Source organism: Podarcis vaucheri (assembly GCF_965113315.1).
Source record: "Podarcis vaucheri genome assembly, chromosome: 8".
NCBI lineage: Eukaryota > Metazoa > Chordata > Lepidosauria > Squamata > Lacertidae > Podarcis > Podarcis vaucheri.
In genome coordinates, this window is record NC_138766.1 from 35,081,364 (window position 1) to 35,105,550 (window position 24,187).

The window sequence follows — 24,187 nt, forward strand, 5'->3', positions numbered from 1 at the left end:
TTCTTTTGCAGTGCAAAATACATTGGTAAAATAGTGTTTGCTGTTGAAGCTTTGACAAAGTTTCTTATTTTGCATAACCAGAGGACCTCAGCTACTAACTGGTAGCTTCTAGTATCTAGAGGTTTACATGAGCCAGTGATTATATAGCCTCAACCAGTCTTATCCTCCTAAGCTTCCATGTATACAATGTATTTTCAGTTTTATGATGGGTGCTTTCATTTTTGAGGAGGGCGTGAGATGTGTATGAATGGACACAGTTGCTTCATATAGAAAAGGAAGGACAGAGAAGAAGAAAAAGTCTTTGTGGTTTAGGCACAGCCCTGTTTGCACATTTTAGGAGGAAGGAAGGAAGAATCCATTCATGAAATTTGTCTCACAGGCACAAGTAAATAGACAAGTAATTAGGATACAGGTTGAGATATTGCTTCCTTGCGTGCTTGAGCATGTACACAAATTTGTACACAAATTTGTCAAGCCCACCTCACACTTTGGGAATCTGGGATAGTTACGAAAACTTCAAGCGAGCCTTTTTTTCCTGGCACATCTTTTTCCCCCTTGGCACACTTACCTTACCAAGGCATCTCTCAAAATCATATAGTCAATAATCCAGTTGGGTGGGTAAATATCCCCTTTCCTCACCTTCTTGCTCAACATGTATAACAAACCCACATTTATTAGGAGAACACATGCAGACCTTATAGGAGACTTTCGTATTCCAGGTTAGATCCACATCTGTGAAAGGCAGTAATTATGTTTGGGTTGAAACTAGAACGGATCTAAACATGTATAAGAATTTCAGACGCAACTTTCTGCAGGTGGTGACTTGGGTAAGGTTAACAACCTAAATCAATATTATTGCGGCTGCTCTCTTCATGAAGGGAAGACGCTGGTCTCCCTGAGTCTCCCTCTCACCCGGCTTCATCTTGTGAAAACTGTTTCAGACTGAGAAGGGGCGGGGGGGGGGCAGCCATCACTCACAAACAGGATACTTAATCCTGTGCAGGTGCAGTTTGAGTAACCAGCTATGCAGGGCCTCAAGGTCACTTCGGCTGCAAATTTGGGCAGACTTGAGCTTTTGCAGATGGTACGAGGGAGATGGGAAGGGGAAAGGAGGACTGGGGTAAACTTTGACATTTTTTCACATCTGTGCTTCTCTTTTTTTTAGATCCATGTTTGCACATATCCCTGCCTTTTCTTTACATAGTTCCATATATGCACCTACTTCTACATGTACATGTGTGCGGTGATTTATTTTTCCTGGGGGGACGCAGGGGGACGCATACCCCTAAACATTTGTGAATCTTAACTTGGGCCTCATTGAGGAGCAGTATTTCAATATGAGTAGGAAAATGAGAGTATCCCTAAACTTTTTTTTTTAAAGAAAAAAAGCATTGCATGTGTGAATGTAGTGGCACACATCAAGGTCTCTGGGAGCAGATGTAACTTTACCTTTGGTTGAAGTACTTGAACTGTTGACACTATTTCCTGTAAAAATGCAGTCTCTGTCAAAGGAAAATACAGGCCAGTAGGCTGTTTTTTTCAGTGGAGTAGTCAATTAAGTTTAAAGCCAGGGCTTTTTATTTGCTTCCTTCTTATGTCTAGTGATTTTTTCTTAAAGTGTGTTCACCAAAAAAGTTACCAAGGCAGGCTGCTGCCAACAGCTGCTTCCCTGTTCCAAATTATAATGCTTTATTTTCTGAAAAAAGATTGCCAGAATCATTCAAGTGAGTCCTACTTTCATGTGAGTCCTAGAGGCAGATTGTACCACCTCATATTCTTCCATTAACAATTACTAGCATTGTAGCCATCCTTCTAATAAACCAAAAGCTCATTTTTTCTTCTGTCTCTAGTTTTATTTTAGGGTGGGGTGGTTTTTTTGGTATATTGTAAGAAACCTGTAAAATTCACTTAGAAATATTTTCTTCAGAAGTGCTGTGGATTTTTTTTTAGCTATTAAGTTTCCTTTTTTTAAAAAAAAAGATCTGGACAAAATAAACTTGTTTAAAGGTGCATTTTGTTTTTTAAAAGTAAGTTTAAGCAACTGTGAAGTGAAAAATCCATGAAATCCCTTAACTGCAAAAATATAACACTGGATTGGACTATGAAAGCCACCAATCCTGGGCTTAGTGCTGCTCCTGCCTCCATGACATTTTTACAGGAAAACTGTAACAGTTCTCAAATACTTTAGCCGAAAGGTAAATTTACAAGGAGAACTTGTGGTGTGCTAGTATGTTTAACAAGCACACATAGAGGCCTGCATGCACAAGTGCACAAACAGAAATTGGTGGGGTCTCTCTCTTGATGTGGTGTTAATGGTATCCTAAGCACTATGCTGGGTCAAATATAGCAACCAAGGAAGCTGCCTTATACTGTAGCTGATTGTAATTTTTGCACATGGCATGTGTAGCTATAGCCCAGCAGTGGATTTGCGCTCTCTCTCTGTGTGTGTTTCTTGTGTGCACATTTTTGAATTGCCAATTACAGTTAAAGCATCCTCTCTCCAACTTTGGGGTAGTTGGGCGGATACAGTTGTGTGGGGTCTATGCTACCGAGGCCCTCGGGATATTTTGGAACCATTTCTTGTAAACTTGGGCTGTGGAGTGACCATTCACCAACCCCGAACTGGCCTTGGGTGGTGCAGCAGAGCAGGAAGGTACAGTACTTGCTAAAAAAACATGCTATATTAAAAACCTGCCCATACAGTGGTACCTCGGGTTACATACACTTCAGGTTACATACACTTCAGGTTACAGACTCCACTAACACAGAAATAGTACCTCAGGTTAAGAACTTTGCGTCAGGATGAGAGCAGAAATCGTGCTCTGGCGGTGCGGCAGCAGCGGGAGACCCCATTAGCTAAAGTGGTGCTTCAGGTTAAGAACAGTTTCACGTTAAGAACGGACCTCCGGAACGAATTAAGTACTTAACCCAAGGTACCACTGTACTTGAAAACTTGGGTGGGAAACATAATTTAGTACTAGCTGAGTGAGTGAACTTAATAATAATAATAATAATAATAATAATAATAATAATAATAATAATAAGCAAAATGCAAACAATTCTTGTAAACCAGAGTGAATACTGTGTTTGTGCACCCTTATTGAGAGAGTCCTCAAACTAACCAACTGGGCAGGGTGCTCAAGAGAAATGTAGTTGTCTGTAGGAGAACTTCAAAAGCTGCTGAATTGACTGCCTGGGCAAGGGGCTGCAACCTGAGGTGTTGCCTAGGATCTATGAACATGCCCCAAAGCAGTCTATAAGAGCTGAGCAACACAATGAATCTTCAATGAACATTTGAGGAATAGCAACAAAACTTCCTCTCTCTGGCAGAGTAGCACCACTGGCGATGCCACTATTCTGCCACCTCTACCTTCCTTCCTGATTCCTGCCTGGCCTGACAGAATTTCCTTTCCTGCATTCTGAGAAGGCTCATGGGGAAGAGGAACACTTTTCCTCTTTCCCTTCTGTCTCTTTTTGCCAGATTTGCTTGTTCTGTCTGTTCACATGTTGACTCTGCAGCCTTCATGTGTGGTCACAAAACCATTGCTTTAGGGATATTCCCTAGAAACAGTTGTGTGCTGCAGAAGCTATTGCAATAGACGCGATTATCAAAAACGTAAATGCCAGTCTAAAATTAATGTAAGTTTTTATTTACAAAAAAGCCAGATATTGAATAAAATGGGTTTGCAGCTTGAAGCACCCATACAGAAATAGAAAATAGTGAAATTTTTAGTTGTCACAAATTATACAGGCTACCCAAACCCAAGTTGCCAAAGCCCAGTTGTAGCAATAGGCAAAGAATACCACATTCCGAGTTATTGCATTCTTCTAGTAAGTTGCAGAGCAGTGAACAGTGAATTTTGTTTTTTAGGCAGCAGTAAAAGCGAGCATGATTTGGTCAGGCCAGCCATAATCAGTGAGGGCCATTTGCTGTCTTGATATGCTGCTTTTAAAAATAAATAAATAAATGGCTTAAGTGTTGTTGTTTTTTTAATGGTTTAAATGTAGCTATATTTTATTGTTTTATGTATATGTTGCAAATCGTATTGGGTTCTAATTGATGAAAGGTAGTTTGCAAATCGGGGACGCGGGTGGGTAAAAGCCTCAGCGCCTAGGACTTGCCGATCGCATGGTCGGCGGTTCAAATCCCCGTGGCGGGGTGCGCTCCCGTCGTTCGGTCCCAGCGCCTGCCAACCTAGCAGTTCGAAAGCACCCCCCGGTGCAAGTAGATAAATAGGGACCGCTTACCAGCGGGAAGGTAAACGGCGTTCCGTGTGCTGCGCTGGCTCGCCAGATGCAGCTTGTCACACTGGCCACGTGACCCGGAAGTGTCTGCGGACAGCGCTGGCTCCCGGCCTATAGAGTGAGATGAGCGCACAACCCTAGAGTCTGTCAAGACTGGCCCGTACGGGCAGGGGTACCTTTACCTTTACCTTTTAGTTTGCAATAGAGCAAATAATGATAAATAAACTGCTTAGAGGCATACACATTCTGTCAAATAAATAATGTTTGATTGGGGAAATAGGGGGGAAAGTTGGGGCAAAGGTTCTAAATATATATAAACTGAATAAGAATTGTGACTATGTCACTAAAAAGATATATGCTGCTTCTATTTAATAACTAGGTGTTAGACAAAGATGCCTTGTGTCCTCCTTATGCCTGTATTTTCTTCTCTTAACGCTTGTTCCTAATTCACATCCATACTCCTCCTTGATGGGATTTTTGTATACTTGCAGCTTTATGTCCCAAGCAACAGTTTAGCTTACATTCTAGTTACCAAACAGGATTGCCTGGCTTTGCAGTTCCCCTCTCAGTAGTTTGTTGTAGTGACCAGTTGTTTTCGGGCACTTGGTTGGATCCTGTTGTGTTTCATCTGCTTCTTCCACACTACCATGTATTCAGATTCACAGGGACAAAACAAAACAAAACAAAACAAAAAAACCCTGCCTCAGACAGTTTTGAGGCTATTTAAAGTACTGTATGCCACGCTTCCGATGGGGAGGCCACTTGCTGATTATGTTTCTAAATTGTGGGCAAACCGTTCCATAATGCCTATTTTAGGAAAACACTGTGGGTATAATTATACAAATCTGCAAGAAAATAAGCAGATCTGCATGGTATTACCTGCTATTGTCCAATTTCTATTGAAGCTTTTCCAGGGCTTCATTGCAAATAGCATCTGGGGTCCAAGAGGCTGCTTACAATTAACATTTTAAAATGCATGATGAATTAGTTCTGTACTGAAATCTGTCCTCTCAAAATATCCTCTGTGTCCTCTGTGTTTCTCAAAATATTTCTTCTCCTGTGGGAAAGGTTTTCGTTTTTCTGCCTCATTCTTATCACACTTCAGGATTTTGGTGGGTGCAGAGTTTTCAGCTCATGATATCATTGTAATGTGGCCAGGGGTGGTATATGTGTTTTTCTTTCCCTCAGCCATTTATCCTGTGTTTTGTAGCTTCCCTGACTGCCTATATTTCCTCCCTTGAAAGAGCTGCTGGGTTGGTGTTGATGGGGAGAGTTACCTCATGTCTTCCCCTGGCCTTTAAATGAAGGCTAGACACCAGGGAGTGCAGACCAATGGTGAGATGGTTTGCAGATGACAGAAAAGGACACTCACAACCACCATTCGACTACCTCAAAAGTATGGTAAGCGCAGCACAAACCCTATTATAACACACCCATGAGAATTTCACCACAATTTTCTCTGGTAATTTTTCATGCCACCCTCCCCCCCCCCCACTCCTTGATGGAGAATAGTTGGAGGCGGGGATGCAGGATAATTTTTTGGCGCAGGCACTGCCCTGAAGAGAGCTTTGTGCAATGTTGAGTATCATTTTGAGCTGTTACAGCTGCAGATTGGGATTTCCCTAGTTTGAATATTACCTGTCAAGCACCCATTCGTTTGCCTCAGGCAAGCCATGCTCTCTTCACAGACCTGCCTCAGCTGCATAAGACGTAAGGTATCTGAGATCTGCTGCCAAGATTCTCTCCTTCAAGACTCCTGATAACTCACAGTTTAGTCTTGTAAGCTTTCCTGGTTGTGGACCACTTGAATTCCATGTGCAGGTTGCTTGAGCTCCCAATCAAAGAAGCAGGGTGTGTGAAATAACTATGTGCACACACACTCACTCACACACGATTCTGAAAGGGCCTTTTTAGTAGTAACACCACACTAACAATATGCACTCCTTGAAAAGAGGCTCACCTGGTCCGTACATTATGGTCTTTCATGTGCCAGGTGCAAGCCTTCTTTTCCTCCCAGACCTTTTAATCATCATCTATATTAGGAACTTTTAGAGTCCACCCCCCCGCCACCCATTTCCTTTGCTGCGTTTTTATTCTGATTTTAATGGCTATTTCAGATGCACTGTTTTATGCAGCTTTTTAGATGACCCCCCCCCCGGCTTTTTGCTGTTGTGATTTATTTTATCTTGGTTTTCCTGATTCATTGCGAATTATATTTCAAAGCTTATGTAAACCTCCTGGAGAACTTTGCTGGATAGTCTGTATACAAATGTAATAAATAATCGCAGGTTTAAGAAGCCTGTGCTGAGAAAAATGGGCATGTGGCATTCCTGCTCCCTGATCTTTTCAGCTGAAATTTGCTTAAAAAAAAAAGTCTATACAGAGAGAATGAAACTTCCCATCTTAAATGGTTGTTTTGCTGTAATGGTTTGCCTTAGAGCGATCCTGGCCCTGGCCCACATATTTTGCCCTTGCAGGCCCTTATTTCTTTTCCAGATGAAGTGGTACATTTGTAATGTGGTATAAAATACGCTGGAAAACAAGAGACTCGTGAACCATAATATTTCTGTGGAATGTGATAATGTATTGGAGCAGAGACATTTTGTAGGCTTCTCCTTCCCTTCCCCCAACACCTGGAGCTCATGTCGCCGCCGCCGCTCCTTGTGTTGCTGCCTCACTGTTGGTTTTCATATATCAACCTGTCACAGGGCAGGGGAGGGGGAAAATAAATGTAAAGAAAATATGGAAAGCAGTCACGGCTGAGGAAACAGGCGTCTGATATTGAACTGCTCTGCAAGCAGCAAATATCTACAAGAATGTCCATTCTTGGCTCCTTTCCCTCCGGCCACCCAGTTGGCATATTAGCTTGGGGAGGGAAATGGAATAACTTAAAGAATTTGTCAGCATATCAAAATTCAAGTATTGTGTGTGTGGTATTCTGGAAAAAACAAAAAACAAGGCTAACCTTAGTATTTCAGCTGACAGCTCAGACTGCATAATAGGATATGCTTATCCCAGAGATCAGCTTAACTTACAGGTTGTTGTTTTTAAAATGTAAATAGGACCAGGGTGGGGGAGAGGGGAGGACTGGTAAATACTGGGATCACTGCAGACATGAAGAGGGAGTTTCCTGCTGTGGTCCTGAGGACAGTGGAATTTGCTGCCAAGGAGTGTGGTGGAGTCTCCTTCTTTGGAGGTCTTTAAGCAGAGGCTTGACAACCATATGTCAGGAGTGCTCTGGTGGTGTTTCTTGCTTGGCAGGGGGTTGGACTCGATGGCCCTTGTGGTCTATTCCAACTCTATGATTCTATATAGAAACGTTGAAAGGACACAGTCTTCTGCTGCCACGAGACAGGCAACCTGATAAATAAGCACACATAAGAAAGAAAACGGAGAAGAGAGATGATGCTGTCAAGTCTATGCTCACTATGTACAGGCATTTGCTTAAAAGCAGGTCTCGTGATACAGGGTGTGCGTACAAGCCCCCAGAAGTATTGGAGGGTTTTATTTGTGTTCAAGTAAATGCAAGTAAAACATTAGGAGTGGGGCTGAGCACTACTAATGCTTTCTTAAGTCAAATAGGCATTGAGGAATTTATTGAATGGTGCAGTGGGATTAAACAAACCAGATTTTAGGGGGGAAACTCATTCTAGATATAAGGAGCCAACCCCAATAAAATGTACATAATCAAGATAAAAGGTTAGAAATATGTAGTTTGGAGAGCCAGAACTTGAAGAATAAAGAGATCAAGGAAGGAAGAAGAAAGATATAAAGGAACTGCGGATGCTAATAGCAGAACTTCAAATTGAATGCAAGAACGGATGAGGTAACTAACGAAGAGAAAACAATAATGGAGTTATGTGATCAAATTCATGGACCGAAAGAAATAAGATAAAAGAAAGACCTAAGGTGAGATAAAGGGAAGCCCGCAAGGGACAAATCAGAATAACGCAGCCTTGATAAGATCAAAGAATTCACTGAGAATTAAGTGGGGTCAGTGGGAAAAGCTTAAGATGTAGTCCTAACCATGTTTAACTTGTAAGTTCTTTTAAAATTTGAGAGCCAGTGTGGTGTGGTGGTTAAGAGCGGTAGTCTCGTAATCTGGGGAACCGGGTTCGCTTCCCCGCTCCTCCACACACAGCTGCTGGGTAACCTTGGGCCAGTCACTCTTCTTTGAAATCTCTCAGCCCCACTCACCTCACAGAGTGTTTGTTGTGGGGGAGGAAGGGAAAGGAGAATGTTAGCCGCTTTCAGACTCCTTAAAAAAGGGAGTGAAAGGCGGGATATCAAATCCAAACAACTACTACTCCTCCTCCTCCTCCTCCTCCTCCTCCTCCTCCTCTTCTTCTTCTTCTCCTCCTCCTCCTCCTCCTCCTCCTTCTAAAATCAGCGGAGCTAGCTTCTGAGTAGATGCACACAGGATTGTGCAGTTAGGAAGATTTAAGTAGCCCAGTTTGACATGTCTTCACCATGGGAGGAAGGTGAGATGAAAAGGAGAATAATAAAAAAGCACAGGCAAATTTTGAGCAGAAAAGACCAAGTCAGAAATGCCAGAAATAGACAATAGCTCTGACTGAGCATGATGATGTTGGGGTCATGTTTATTCTCCCACCACTACAAAAGTTCCTGTGTATGCTGGCTCTGCACTCTCTGTTCCTGACCTTCATATTTTGAGCAGGGGAGCTCTGAAAGGGGCTGTCTTTCAATATTTACTTATTTACTTACTTATTTATTTCTTTCCATGCCGATCTTCATCCAAGGATCACAGGGTGATTTACGATATAAAGAAACAAAAATGCATAACAATGCAACAAACAAAAGCAGTACCTCTCCCTCAGTTTAAACATGGATAGAAGCCTTCTTCAAACCTTCCTTGTTGAACATGGGAAGGCTGGAGATGGACAGGGAAGCTGGTCATGTGGTGGTACATGTGGCCTTGTGCCCCCTACGTGAATTGATATTGAATAATAATAAATAACATGTAAGGTTATATTTATGTATGAAAATGCTTAGCTCTTTTTATGTACAGGCGGCAGCCATTTTGTGTGCATCCATCTGATGTGCAACCAATGACAACATGAGTCCTTTTGGACCTGGAAGAGGGTAGAATGGGGGTTGGATTGGGGTGGGCTTTATGTATGCACCACTGATGGGTGGGGGCTAGGAATGGAACCCCCGTGCAAAATGGCCACCGCCTGTATGCAGTTGTTCATTGTATGTTTTTATCATATTTTTGTGTGTGAACATCCTACTAAGTTCAGTGGGGTTTATGCCAAGGTAAGTCTACAGAGCACCGCAGTCTACATTTTTAATAAACAATCGGTAAGAATAAAGCTCCAGTCCTTGGACAGTCCAACTATAATAAGGGATTTTTGTCAAGGCCTTCCCAGAATAAAGTTTTTTAAAAATAATGAGTCTTAACAAATTAAACCACAGTGATCTAGGCACCGTAAATCTTGGAACTGAGCCATATACAACACTATCTCCATATTGCTGAATGCTTCCTTGGCTGCATCCTGGACTGTTTTAAAGTCTCAAAGAAGTTGGCTTTGCATTTGGAAATGGTGTTAAATGATGAAAGACAATGCTTTAAAAATAATGTTAATATTAAATACATAAGCAGGTTTTCAGACTGCCTGTGTGATTAGTCCTAGAGGAACGGTGCCAAATTTGTCATTAAGGTAGATCTAGGAATACAAAGTGGCTGTTAACAGCATAGAACGCAAGCATGTTTCATTAAGATTCGTTTGATCATCTTAAAATAAGGGCTGTAATGATTTGCCATCACTTTACCAAGAGCTGGAATGTTCTGCAGTATTCTAATTTAGACTATTCTTCATAATACGGAGCCCAAAGGTCATAATTCAAGAGTCATTTTTGGTTAAAAGCTCTGTCTTAGAGACTGCAAGTCAGTCTCTTATATATTCTCCAAACCTCCAAGCCCCCACCCTTCCAGTACTTGCAGCAAGTCACGGCAAATATACTTAAAGTAATTAAACTATAAAGCTTCAGCTTGTTTTAATATTCACACTAATTTGGTGTTTGGGAGACATGAAACACAATGGAATGATATTGCAATTATAATATTACTTGATTTGAAAAGAGATTAAGTAAAGACACAATATGTAATGTAATTCAAAATTAGCCGATACCTTCAAGCTCTCATTTCCAACCATTTTTTGGTTTTGTGGGTTAGATGCTGTCTTTAGGTAAGGTGTACTTGTACAAAGTGCTCAAAAAATATCTGAATATATTAAATCTTTTTATGCAGTATCCTAGCAGACTTGGTTGGCAAAAACGGGGAGAAACTGGTCACCAGAGAAATTGGTGTGTGTGTGTGTGTGTGTGTGTGTGTGTGTGTGTACAGTGGTAAAGAGGATAGCTGAACTATGGATATCACTTGTATATATTTCTAGAGTGGGTCTGCCATATTTTGGCTTGATAAATAGAAATGCAGGCCTACTGTTTGTCAACCCCAGTCATTTGCACCCATTCCATATACAGTTTACCAAATCCTGCCAACACCACCACCACCACCACCATCATCATCATCATCATTATTATTATTATTATTATTATTATTATTATTATTATTATTGAAATGATGTTCCTCCCTGTACCCATAGATCTCAGGGCAGTTCACAACATGGCATTTTAAAAGCTCCCACTCCTATTTTTAAAAGCCACACAATTCACACAACTGACCAAGTTCATCACTGAATGGGGAGGAGGAAATTGCAGTGTGTGTGGCAAAGTGGGGCCCAGAGCTTGGGGGGCAGCAACAGAGTGTGGGGCAGCTTTTGCTTGTCCACTTCAGGCAGCACATGTGCTAGGGCAGCTGGTGACAGAGGGGGCAGAGTGATGAGGTGTTGGGTTTAATATTTGTATTTACAAGACAGTCCTTTTGTGCTTTCATGCTGTGAAGTATTTTCTGAAGTTTCAGGTACTCTTATATGATGACATTTGATAGGTGAACTTTTGGACAAATTCCAGGTGGAATGCTGCTAAAGGATTTGCCCCCCCCCCCATATATCTATCACCCTCTCCCACTTACAGCAGATAATGAAAGATGGCAGGCTATTGCTGGGTGGTCTCTAGTCCAAATAATACAGCATGTGTGTTTACACCAGGTGAAAGGATTACGACTAAAGTGCAGAAAGTGAGGAGGAATAGGAATGTTGATTTACACGCTTAGCCTTTCGGTTCAGCCATCTGCGAGGCAAGTAAAGGGTGCTTGATTGTTTCTGAGTCCATCGTTTATCCATTTTGTGTTTTGATGAGAACAGCTCTGAAGCCCCGGAGTGTCTGTTTGATAGGTACCAGCTCAAAGCATAATGCATTAGTAAAAGCCTGAAAGTTAAACCTCATCACTCTGTGCCCTCCTCCCCCTGTCATTTTATTTATTTGTTTTAGTAGCTTAAGGTGTGCAGTAGGATGCTGAAACAGGCAGTATTCAAGTGAGTGTATTGATAAAAGAAATGTCTTTCTGCCATTTTGCTTGCACCACAGGAAAGAGGGAAGGGAAGGAACGGTTATTTCGAATCGAGGTTAGCCGAGGTTATCTATTTTTTGCCTCAAGCTATGGACTGTTGGCAGTTACAGGTTACTAATCTCTCCAAATCCTACAAAATCAGCACATGTGTGAGCTCTTGGAGTATATGAGCAATCCTCCAGAATGCAGCTAGCAGTTGGCAAGTACAGTGATTCTGCCGAGCCTGTAAAAAGCTGGAGGAACACCTCAGCAATGTTACGTGTTCCCCTTAATCAGTCCTTCCCTCTAGAGACTGAAACAGGTGACTTGGAAGGGGTGTTGCCCGGATATTACTTTTCCACCCCACCCCCCTTCTGTAAAGACTGAGATTGAGAGTGGAGGGAGGAAAGAAGAACCTAAAGCCATGCACAAGTTTCTAAATCATTCGGAGGCTTGCCTTAGGTAATTGATTTCGTGCTGGGGAAAGGAGGAATGCCAAGGAAGGCCGGAGCCAAGCTCTGAACCCAGAGAAGATGCCACATCAATGCAGTTCGTCAGGCTGGCATTCTGGCTTTTATAATTTATCCTGGTGCCTTGTGTCTGTGTGTTTTCACCACTGTATTTAAAGAAAACACACCTAACAACTGGATGCCCGTAGAAGGCAAACCACTTTTGGCGCTTCTTGTTTTCTTTCTCCCCCTGTGGAATTTTTGGCGAGTGTCTGCTCGAGAGCTGTGTTTGCTGACTCCACCAGTCCTCTTGGCACAGCTGCTTGGTCTCCACCTACTCAGTGACCTCAAAGAGGACTTGTGAGGACAGACCCTGCTAGAAAACAGACTCTCCATATCTACATTTTTTTTTTTTAAAGGCTTTGCTCTCTGTCCGTAATGGTCTTTGGAGCAGAATTGCCAGAGTTTGAGGGAAAATTCTGCAGCAGCTTAGGAATGAGGTTTCATCATGCTTTTCCTATGAAACAGCCTACTTCAGCAGACGGTTTACCAGAGTTTGCTGAAATACTTTCATTCCATTGAGGTGAGCAGGAAAACCTCCACGCATGCAGACTCACACACCATGCGTACTTTCTCTTTATTTTCCCCACCCACTCTTATCTATTCCCCACCTTAGTGGATCTATGTAGGATTATAGATCAGTGTTAGGGTATCTATAAGTCTCCACCCCCATCGTTCTACCCGGACACTGAGGTCCAGCACCAAGGGCCTTCTGGCGGTTCCCTCACTGCGAGAAGCCAAGTTACAGGGAACCAGGCAGAGGGCCTTCTTGGTAGTGGCGCCCTCCCTGTGGAATGCCCTCCCACCAGATGTCAAAGAGAACAACAACTACCAGGCTTTTAGAAGACATCTGAAGGCAGCCCTGTTTAGGGAAGTTTGATGTATTAGAGTATTTTAATATTATTATTTTTTTGAAGCCGCCCAGAGTGGCTGGGGAAGCCCAGCCAGATGGGCGGGGTACAAATAATAAATTATTATTATTATTATTATCTGATTTGCATGCAGAAGGTTCCAGGTTCAATTCCTTTCTCTGAAATGCTGGACAGCTGCTGTCAGTCAGTGTGACAATAGTGTAAAGATAATGCACTAGATGGACCAGCGGTGTGCCTAAGATTGAGACAGCTTCCTCATGCAGAAAGTGGAATGCATAAACTAGCATTCAGTATGATTAGTCCCCCTCCCTTCCACACCAATACACAACTAGGATACATGTTGCTACCTCCTCTACCTGATTTCTTCTGCAGGTATAAAGGGAGCCATCTTTTAAAATACAGATGATTGCAAAGAGATTTTTTTTTGCCCTTGCGCAAATAACTCTTATCCTGTTTTGCATCAAAACATCTTTTCTTGTCTTTTTATGGATAATGATAATGAGCAATGAGAGAACAGCTTCATAGATGATAACGGACATTACAGAAGCCATGCTGCGAGTTAACTGTAAACTAAATTGTGTTCAAATCATCAGCCTAAGGGAATGGTCCCCTGCTGTGCTTTCTCCTTTCTCTGATTTCCAATAAGATTTAAAAGTTTTGTCGCTGCCAATAAAATGTGCAGCATTGGAAGAAAAACACTGAAATTGTTCCACTAATTGTGAAGAGGCAGTGCTTAAAATGCTAAAATAGCTGAGCCACTTTTCTTATGCCTTAACGGGTGTCTACATGTTTTGGTTTGCTTTTCATGTGCCCCTGACCCTCTGTCTTCATCTGAGTTTTCTCCATGTCCTGGACTGGGAGTGAGGGGGTTGTCATGCTGGGCTTTATCCGAAAGTCAGAAGCACTGTGAGTCTCTTGTTTCTTCTGGACAGTCTTTCCTCACAAATCCTTTGGCTTTTGATGTGGAGAGGTCTTGTGGGGAGTATAGTATTACAATATAATAAAAGCTTGTATAGAACAGCTGCATATGTAAAAACAATTTTTAAAATGGCATTTATAGAAAGAATTAGAAATTGCACATGCAGAGTGATTAAGATTAAAAATAGCAATTGCACAGTTTAAGCTCAATGCAAAGCGCTGGTTTTGACCCATATGTGGCTCAGGACCCCAATACCTGAAGGGCCACCTGTCCCCACATGAACTGACCCACACCCAGCATTTGGCATCCAACACCCTTTCTGTGTGCCTCCTCCTAGGAAAATGCAGAGGAAGGTGACATAAGAACAGGCCTTTTCAGTGGTGGCTCCCCACTTGTTATGATGATGATGATTTATTAAATTAATATACTGCCTTTCATCCAAAGATCATAAGACGGTTTGCAGTATAAAGTTGCTGGACTCTTATCTCCCAGAAGCCCCAGCCAGGATGGCCAGCGGTCAAAGATGATGGGAGTTGATTCCAGTAACATCTGGAGTGCTCTCCCCAGGGAGATATGCCTGATACCACCACTATCTACTTTTAAGTGCCAGACGAAAACATTTCTCTTTACCCTGGTTCTCTCCCCTCCCCTCCTTAATTTGGAGGCTTTTCAATGTGTCTTGCATTTATACGTGTTTAGGTTTTTATTCAGCTTTGGTTTTAATCATTGTTCTATTTTGTAAATCACTTTGGGTTGTTTTTGCAAAAGAAAAGCAACTAATAAGTGCAATAAACAACAACAACAACAACAACAACAACAACAACAACAACAACAACAACGGTAATGCATGGAATAAATTCAAATGCAATTCAAATACCTTTATGCCCAAGTGACTTCCATACAACTTAAAAAAATTATGTATAGTAAAACAAAGATACCATGGTTGGTGGCAAGGAAGGTGAAAAACATGAATTCCAACTGCAACTCCAACTTCAACTGCAGACTGCCTTTGCTGCTGGTACCTATGCAGTTGGACACCAGAAGAAGAGCAGTCTGTTTTGTGTATCTTTTGAGATACAGCAGTTGAAGGAAATGGAACAAATCCCTTGAGAGTGAAGGTTTCGCAAAATATATGGCAAAAAAAGCATGCATGTGGAAAGCAGTGATAGAGGCACACATTCATGCAAATAAATGTGGTTGCACAGACGCTGTACTATAGAGGATGCATTGGTCTTCAATCCCAGCAGCTGCAACCAGCATTTCCAGAGTCTGGGATGGTTTTAATCCAGCAAAATCGGGAGGGACACGTGTTTCCTATCTGTGTTCCTAAGAATGAGATTGCAAAAGGTTATGTTGAAACCTTTATCACATCAGGAGTTCTGGCCATGCACCTTCTATGGTGTTGTGTGTAACCCGGGTACTGATGGGATCTGAGGGTTCAGAGCGATTTCATGTTTTGCAGAACCAAATATCACATGGTGTGGAAGTTCTGTGATCAGATCTCCTGATTTTATTCTATTTTATTTAACTTCAAAGCAGGAGTGGCTGTTCAGCATGGTAGCTTACATATGCTACTTTCTCTCTGTGTGTATTATTTTGAATAAACACATTTTGTTGAATTCTGCAGATCATATAACACACTGTCTTCCTATTTCTAAAAGTCTCCTTTAGTGCTGCTTTGGAAATATCCTGAAAATGTAATGTGTGCTCACCCAAGTAGGGAAATTCATATTTTTTATTTTATTTAGCATTTGGCTGCCTCTACCTTCTGTGGAATCCCTTGGCGATTTTAAAGGGTCAGGATGTGTCCCCATTCTCATATCTCTCTTGTGGGGCTTTCTTTCCAGAACCCTTGTAATGCAGAAAAACTGGCAATTAGTGACCTTCTGCATCAGTAGTTCCTTCTTCTGGGCATTAGACTTGATGTTATGCATCTTGGCATGTGAAGATTTAGAGCATGGCCCCCTGACCCCATCACCAGAGCAGTGGCTCCAGCTGCCAAAGATGTAGGGGAAGAGTAATGGGAAAATGGCAACCTATGATCTTCTATATATGGATGAAAGCAAGCTTAGGTAGTTCTAGTTCTCTTATTTACTTAACTAACAAGAAGCATGTTGATGCAGACCAAAAGTACAGCAATGTCAGACTTGTTTAATATGCCGATATGTATGCAAGAGTGTTTTAAGTAGGGAGAGGTATACCAAAAAGGGAGAATTCCATATGGTACATGTGTTATCTGTGCCCAATTATGCGGTCAACCCAATTATGCGGTCAACCAAACTCAGCCCAGATGCTGGTATGCATTTATCAGATGCTTTTCTTTTGCTGAAGTCCATGAATTCATCTCCCACTCTCTCATGTGTATGTGCGTGTGAGAGAGAATTTCACATAGGCAAAGTTAATACTTTTGGACTAAAGCTATAGATAGACAAAGTCTTTTTGGGCTTCAAAGTAATTGGAAATAAGAGTTGACATGTCAAAAAAGCACTCACTTCAATTATCAACAGTGATGTTTCAACATTAACACTGAAAGACTCAGGAAGCAAGATAACTAGGTTTGACACACTAAGAAAGCATTGTAGGCAGCTGTGTGACAGTGTTGAGAATTTATCGCCAAGGATTAGTAGCTTAATTAAAAAAACAAAACTCAAGAGAACATTTAGAAATAAATATCTTTGTGACTTTTAACACACCTGTTGCTTAATTATACTTAGTAGACTATTCCACATTTCTACTACAGTGGAAAAAATAATAATTTGGGTGGCTATTGAACTAATCTTTTTTGTTGTATACAGATAATAGAATTTGGCAGATAAAGTGTGTTCTTTAATTTTAGGGGGGCTGACAATATTTGAAACATGTATTTTGCAATCATAAGGCTTATAAACTTGCTTATTTTAAGCTAAAAGTGGAGGTGCTAAGAAGCGGAATTCTGTGGTCTTCAATATTGTCTAAGGCTTTTCTGTACTTCCTTAGAATACTGCTAATATCAAGTGATGTTGGATCACAGTGGTTGAATATGGGGTTTTCACCCCTGCCAAGAGGCAGACTCTCCTGTTGTCCACCAACTGTACCTCTTCAAAAGTAGCTCTGTGTAGAAGACAATGTTGCAGTTGTTTCCTTGGCATTGCTAAGCTGTGGGTGGTGATAGGTAGGCCTCTAATTCTTCGGGTGGTTAGAAAATAATTTCCTGTTCTCCAGGATTAGCTTTTGTTTATTGATGAACTGTAGTTGATAAAATGCACTCATGGAAGTAGCTGTCACTTAAGCTTTCCAAAGCAGTCCTAGATCCAGGGCAGAATTCTTCAACCTTGGGTCCCCAGAAGTTGTTGGACTACAACTCCTATCATCCCTGACTATTGTGCTAAGCTAGCTGGGGATGATGGGAGTTGCAGTCTTGAAGAAGACTATTCTAAGGGCTCCCTAAAATCCATACATAATCCATTAGGAGCAGGAATGCCCCCTTTAATCATATGCTGATGCCAGATCAAAAATATTCCTCTCAAGTAATCAATTCCATCTTATCTGGATTCAGTTTTAGTTCATGATCCACTTGGTCATAGTCAGGACTGGCCCAAAATATTTTGTTGCCTGAGTTGCAGCAGTGTAGCCAAGACTAGCCAGCATATTTTTGTATCTGAAGTTAAAAACCCCACAAGTTTTTCTCTTACCCCCAGCAACAGTGAATTAAATAGGTAACCATTTGCTGGCTTTTCAGTATACCTCAAATCATTCTGCCTAATGGTCTTGGCCAGCCCTGGCCATAGTTTTCAAGACTCTGGTTCAGGACAGAGACTACGGCTACCAGGTTGGGAATGAAAAGCAAAGATAAATGTCTCAGCCTATTGAAGTCACCTCCCTCCAGTATCATTATGCACGATTTGCTATTAGCGCAACAGGCCCACAAATCTTTTGGTGTTTTTGTATTTGCATGCAATTAAATAAGTATAAATTTACAGAACTGCTTGTAACTGTTTCAGGTGCAACAGTGAGCATTGGCACAACACACCTACACAAATTGTCTTAACATGATTCGAGCATGGGGAATTGCTGAACTGTATATAACCTAGGCATTTACAAAACCACAAACTGCTAGACTGTTACAATAGTGACCTTGTCTTTAGCCTTCCACTCTTGCACTGCCTGTAGGATGGAAATTTCTCAACCACAGTGGGAACAAATTTAAGGTTGGGCTTCCAGTGCTGTTGCTTAATTTAGGGTCTTGCTTCCACTTTGGATAAGTTGTCTAAATTGCTTACTTGTACATGTGTCCTCTTATTTTCCCAGCCCATGTTTCCTTTTCTAGCACTCTTAATACTGCAGCTAGTAATTCACCACTTCCCAACCTCTTAGCTTTGGACAGAAGCCACAGCATTGCATTATAGTCGGTCCAGGGGAAAGGTTCTGACCTTCAGATTTTATTCAGATTACATTCTCCTCACTTAAACAAGTGAAGGCTATCTTCTAGAAGAAAATAGCCTTTCCCCCTTGAATGTACAAAAATATCTGTGCAAATTCCAAAGATTTGCTATCTGTAGGTTATAAATGCTTTGTATGGGATGGCTAAGCAAAATCCTATGATCTCTGTGGAAATGTTTAGTGACATCTAGGCAAAGGGGCATATCTCAGTGGGAGAGTAACTCCTTCGCATGCAGAAGGTCCCAGGTTCAATCCTTAGCATCTTGAGCTACGGCCAGGAGAGACCCCTGCCTGAAGCCCTGGAAGACAACTTCAATGCACTGTAGACAGTAGTGAGTGAGATGGACCAATGGTTTTACTTTGTATACAGCAGCTTTATATATTAGCTTGTTAGAAATGTTGTTTGCTTGGAAATTGTTGAAGTCAATGGTGTTTTCTTCCCAGTTTAGCATTTAGCAAATGTAAGAATGAGAAAATATTTTACATGCCCAGGAACTTCTCAGATGTTTATGACTTGGTATCCGAAATTTGCCTTGCTGATAAAGCAGTTTGGTTCATCGCAACTGGGGTCAAAGGTTTAGATCAGGGTTTCCAGCTTTTTGGACTACAGTTCCCGTCATCCCTGGCCACTGGTCCTGCTAGTTAGGGATGATGGGAGTTGTAGTCCAAAACACTTGGAGACCTAAGTTTGGGAAACCTGGCTTAGATAATGGTTAGACAATGTGTTACCTTCTAGATGTTATGAGAATACAGCCCCCATCATCCCTGATCATTGGCTTTGCTGGTTGGGCTGATGGAAGTGTAGTCCACAACATCTGGAGCATGCCATGTTGGCTATCCCTGGTTTAGTCACCCATTTAACATCACCTATTAATTGTTATATTGAGCAAGGAGTCAAAAGGGCATCCATTTTAGTGCAGGGCTATAGAAACATATGATGGATGCTTGTAGCGGAAGACATGAAGAGTGACTTGTCATTTCTCCTTACTGCATTTTTGGAATCAATAAATGTGAATGATTTTAAAAACTCTTATCTGTATGATTTCAGTGTAGCTCACAAATGAGACCCTAAAAGTATAAATTTAGCCTAATCTTCTAAAACTGTTTATGGGCTCATCAACCCTGTTACAACCTGGCCTGCAAAAATATTTATATATTTATCTGAACAAGTCGCAGTCACTGTCACATAAAACACTATATGAGGATATTTAGACAAGATTGAAACATCACAATCAAATTCCCTCTAAATTCCCTTAAAAAGACAACAGACTCGTACATATTCACAGGTTTCAAATTATAAAATGCTAGAACACTTTTCCAGATTCCATTCTGAGGGATTGGACACAAACAGTGAGGATTGGGCCTGTTACATCTACCTCCCTGAAGCACAGCACTGGCACCCCACAGGGATGTATGCTGATTCCTTACCTGTACTCGTTGTATACACATGACTGTATTTCATCTGATCCATCTACTGCAATTATTAAGTTTACAGATGATACTACCATAATGGGTCTAATTACAGGTGGAGTTGAATCAGTGTACGGGGGGAGGTTCAAAAAGTATCTACATGGTGCCTAGAGAATAACTTTCATCTAAATATTAGCAAGACAAAGGAGATGGTGTTGGATTTTCAGAGGAAAAGAGGGGAACTTGCTCAGTTGTATATCGGGGGACGGGGTTGTGTGGAGAGTCTCTTCCTACACTTCCTGGGAATTTACCTTAGTGAAGACCTCACTTGGAAAAACAGTATAACTCACGTGGTTAGGAAGGCCCAACAGAGACTCCATTTCCTCAGGGTCTTGCGAAAGAACAATATTAAACAACAGTTGATGACCTCCTTCTACCGGTCCACAATCGAAAGTGTCCTCTCATATTGTATCACAGTGTGGTACGTTGGCTTGACAGCCACGGACAGAAAGTCTTTACAGAGGGTGGTGAACACAGCACATGATATCATGGGCTATCCCCTGAGCCCGCTAGATGACATCGCAAGGGATCAATGCCTTAGAAGAGCGATAAAAATTCTCAGGGACAATTCACACCCCGGCCAGCACCTCTTTAATCTTCTACCCTTGGGCAGGAGATATAGAAGTATAACCAGTCATACCAACAGGCTAAAAAACAGTTTCTACCCGTGGGCTGTTAGGCTGCTGAAGGGAAAATAATATAGTGCAACTGACTTTCAGGGTTGGTGTGTTGTGCGACAAGAACACAGAGTGCAATGAGATTGAGTGTTTGGGGGGGGCTCAGTTAATTTCATTGTACACTGGTTGTACATTGACAATAAAGGTATTATTATTATTATTATTATTATTATTATTATTTCTCTCTATACTGTCCTTTATCCTAAATGGAACACATTCTTAATAAGACCAGTGCTACCATTCTAGAGACCCAACCATTTTAATTAACAGTGCCGTCCTACGCATATTTACTTTGAAGGACCCTTACATCCTTGTAAGTATCTTTTAGGACTACAGTACAGCTACTGTCTCATCTTAAAGTTTGCAAGAGATAAAAGGTAATTGTGTTATCCCTTCTAGTGGTTTCATAATTGATTGGAACACTCACATTTCTTTGCTCATGAGTGAATCTTCACCTGCTATAAAGCTCCTAGCTCATGGAGGAAAGGGTATTTCTCTACGTGCTTAATCGCCAAACCTTTAAAATGTTTTTAAAAGGTTTATTATGTGCTGGTTTTAGAGTTCCTGTGAGAAAATATATACAGTGGTGCCCCGCAAGACGAAATTAATTCGTTCCGCAATTTTTGTTGTCTAGCGAATTTTTCGTCTTGCGAAGCACGAAATCCCATAGGAATGCATTGAAAATCAATTAATGCGTTCCTATGGTCAAAAAAAGTCCAAACAAAGCCAAATTTGGTACAACAACAGTTTATTAACTGCTCTTTAAAGTCACACATACTGTAAAGAGCAGTTCAAAAATTTAAGGGAAAATAAATTAACTTTATAAACAAAACATGTCTTTGTTTTTAGTCAAAGAAAAAAAGTCGCGAGACGTTTTCGTCTTGCGAAGCAAGCCCATAGGGGAAATTCGTCTTGCGAGGCAAATCGCGAACAGAAAAAACTTTCGTCTAGCGAGTTTTTTGTATTGCGAGGCATTCGTCTTGCGGGGCACCACTGTAACTGCCATATATAGTACAGGGTCTACTTTTAATTGTCTTCTCCCTTTAAAAAACAGAACCAGACTTTCTTTTTGACATAAAATGACTCAAGATCTTTCTGTGGTGATTTCCCTCTCTTTCAGGTAGAACTCGTGTCAGTGCAGTGAATGATGATTTATCTTTGAGAGAGTCAGTAATTAAAGGATTTACTTGTGGGACTGTGAGTTCCTTCCTGTTGCAGGACAGATATCTCAGGTAAGTGAGTTATGGGATTCTGTGTAATACCGCAAGCTTTCTTTTAGCAGACCTGCAGTTAAAAACAGGGATATTACCTAGATGTTTTCAGATTGGAATAGAAACCCGCTGTGATACTGTAGGGACACCCTTTAATTAAAAGACAAACTACCGACTTCTGTCTTCCTGTTTGGTATTCTTGAGGGTTTCCATAAGCAGCAGTAAAGAGGTTACTATGAATCAGAGAATTACAGATTTGTAGAGTTGGGAGGGAGTCCCGAAGGCCCACACTCAAACCAACTTTCATACTCTTTCTATCTAGTAACTGCCAACACTGGATTGCCCCCCCAATGAGTTCTTGTGGACAGTGCGTTCTGTTTGACAACTAGCTCTTTCTTAAAGAAGCTTTACGTTAAGCCTTAAATCAAGAGTAGAAAGTGTGGAGTCCAGTCTAATTTGCTCATTTCCCTAGATATTGTCCTCCTTTTAAAATGGGTCTATTGACATAGAAAGGCTCCTCTGTATTATTTATTTTCTTACACTTATATGCCAACTTTTTCTGTCTTGGAAAGGAAGTCAGAAACAGTTTAACTTTTGATTTTTAAAAAAAAAATCTTTGCAGAAGGGTTGTTTGTCCTTTTGAGGCACCACTGCAGAACCAAAACAGGACTTTCCCCTTCTTTTCATGTAGCGAGACTTGCGTTTTTTCAGTCATCCAGACTATAATTCTCTAAGTCAAGCTGATCTGCATATGGCTTCTGTTATTGGCTGTGTTTAATTGCTGTACTTAGTTTTTAGTTCCCTATGTCCGTCCCCCCCCCTTAAAACCCACATGATGCTGATTCCCATGAGTCTGTGAAGATTCTGAATTGGCATCATATGCGGCAGTCTGATGAAGTGATAAGTATTTCACACTCTGGTTCTTCATCTTTTATGGTGTGTAAGTTAAAGATCCCTTTCATACTCAAGTAAATGAATAAAAAGAACCCCTTTTCACATCTGGAAGACCTTGTGTATCTTTGGCCAATGAGACTATATGACATCATGTGGTGTTATATTGGCTTAATGTCTAGCCAATATAGCAAAGCAGAATGTGTTAGAATCCCCATCCTATGGATTAATGTTATTATTCCCATCAGCACGGTTTGTAATAGGTTCCATATTCAGGATCAAGCTGTTGGGTTTTTCTGTTATCGTAGCCAATGCATGGTTGTATGTGCATGTGAAGATAGATTTTTGGTATCTTGTGTTATGATACAAGACATGCAATAAGCAATGCATGTCTTAGAGACAAATTACACGTGGTGCTGAGTTTGTGGACACTGCCGAAATCAGCAATAGTGTGAGCGTTCTGTTATTCTGTGATCTCACTGCCTCCTGCCACTCTGTGTGCATGATTGCTTATTTTTGCAGGATTGTTTGCAGGATTACTTTCCCAAGTAGTTTGGCTCTAGTTACATGGGTGATAGTTTGCTATTATTCCTCTTACACTGGGTAAAATATTCTCATGGAAATATATTGCGAAATCTATCTTAAACCTGCAACTCCCCCCTGCCCGCCGCCGCATAACTGTGCAACCTTCATTCTCATCTGCATCTGTGTGTCTCACTCAGTACTTTTCATTCTCCTTTGCAAAAAACGGAGGAGGGCCAAGGGAGCTGACGGCAAGCATTCCTTCTTTCCCTTTCTTGCATGGTTCTGAAGGAATGCGGCCACTTTTGCGGAACTGATTTTGCCACCCGCTCCATCAATGCTTCTGAAAGCTTTGCCAATAATTACTATTAGCTGTTGCACTGTTTTTATACAAACAGAGAAATTTAAGTTCTAGTCTAAAACCAATCAAGGGGTAGGGGTGGGTGGGGGAATCTTTCTTTAAAATGGTTTTGAGAACACGTTTTGATTTGGTTTTCCTATTTCCCCCCCCTCACCACCAAGTCAGATGGCTGTTGCACTTGTTTATTTATTTAATGGGAATCTCTGACGTCTTAATGAAAGACACACAACCTTTAAACCTCATGCTCCATCAAGTGCAGTGCCTAAAGCATGTGTAATTAACGTACACATGTAGTGACAGGAATACACATGTGATTTTCGTATTGGAAAACTAAGATACAGTACTTTGATTTTGGTAACCTGGCCAGCACTTGGCTCAGACTTAGATGTGCAGTCAGCATAATGTAGGCCATAAAGTCTGAGAGAGTGGTGTGATTCACTAGTAGAGCTCTATGAACAGCTCTATGAACCCTTTGAATTTATTTATACTAAAACAGTGATGGGGAACCTCTGGCCCTCCAGTTGTTGCTGGATTCCAAACTGGCATTCCCAGCTCAGTGGCAAGGGATGAGGGGAGTTAAGGTCCAATAGTCTTGGGAGGTCCATACTCGCCACACCTGA

The 24,187-nt window shown here is 41.3% G+C and overlaps 1 protein-coding gene across 17 annotated transcripts in view; it reads left to right on the forward strand.

The window, feature by feature from the left end:
• LOC309539168 (uncharacterized protein) overlaps window positions 1-24,187 on the forward strand; it is a 389,363-nt gene that overhangs the window by 138,663 nt on the left and 226,513 nt on the right. For 12 of the 17 annotated variants that reach the window (XR_014222708.1, XR_014222709.1, XR_014222710.1 and 9 more), the window contains one exon: window positions 21,703-21,814. The exons of 3 other annotated variants lie outside the window; for them this stretch is intronic. The gene's annotated coding sequence lies outside the window, so the exon portion shown is untranslated. Of the gene's footprint in view, window positions 1-21,702; window positions 21,836-24,187 lie in introns of all 17 variants that reach the window. 2 more of the 17 variants (XR_014222720.1, XR_014222722.1) reach the window with 2 other exon arrangements.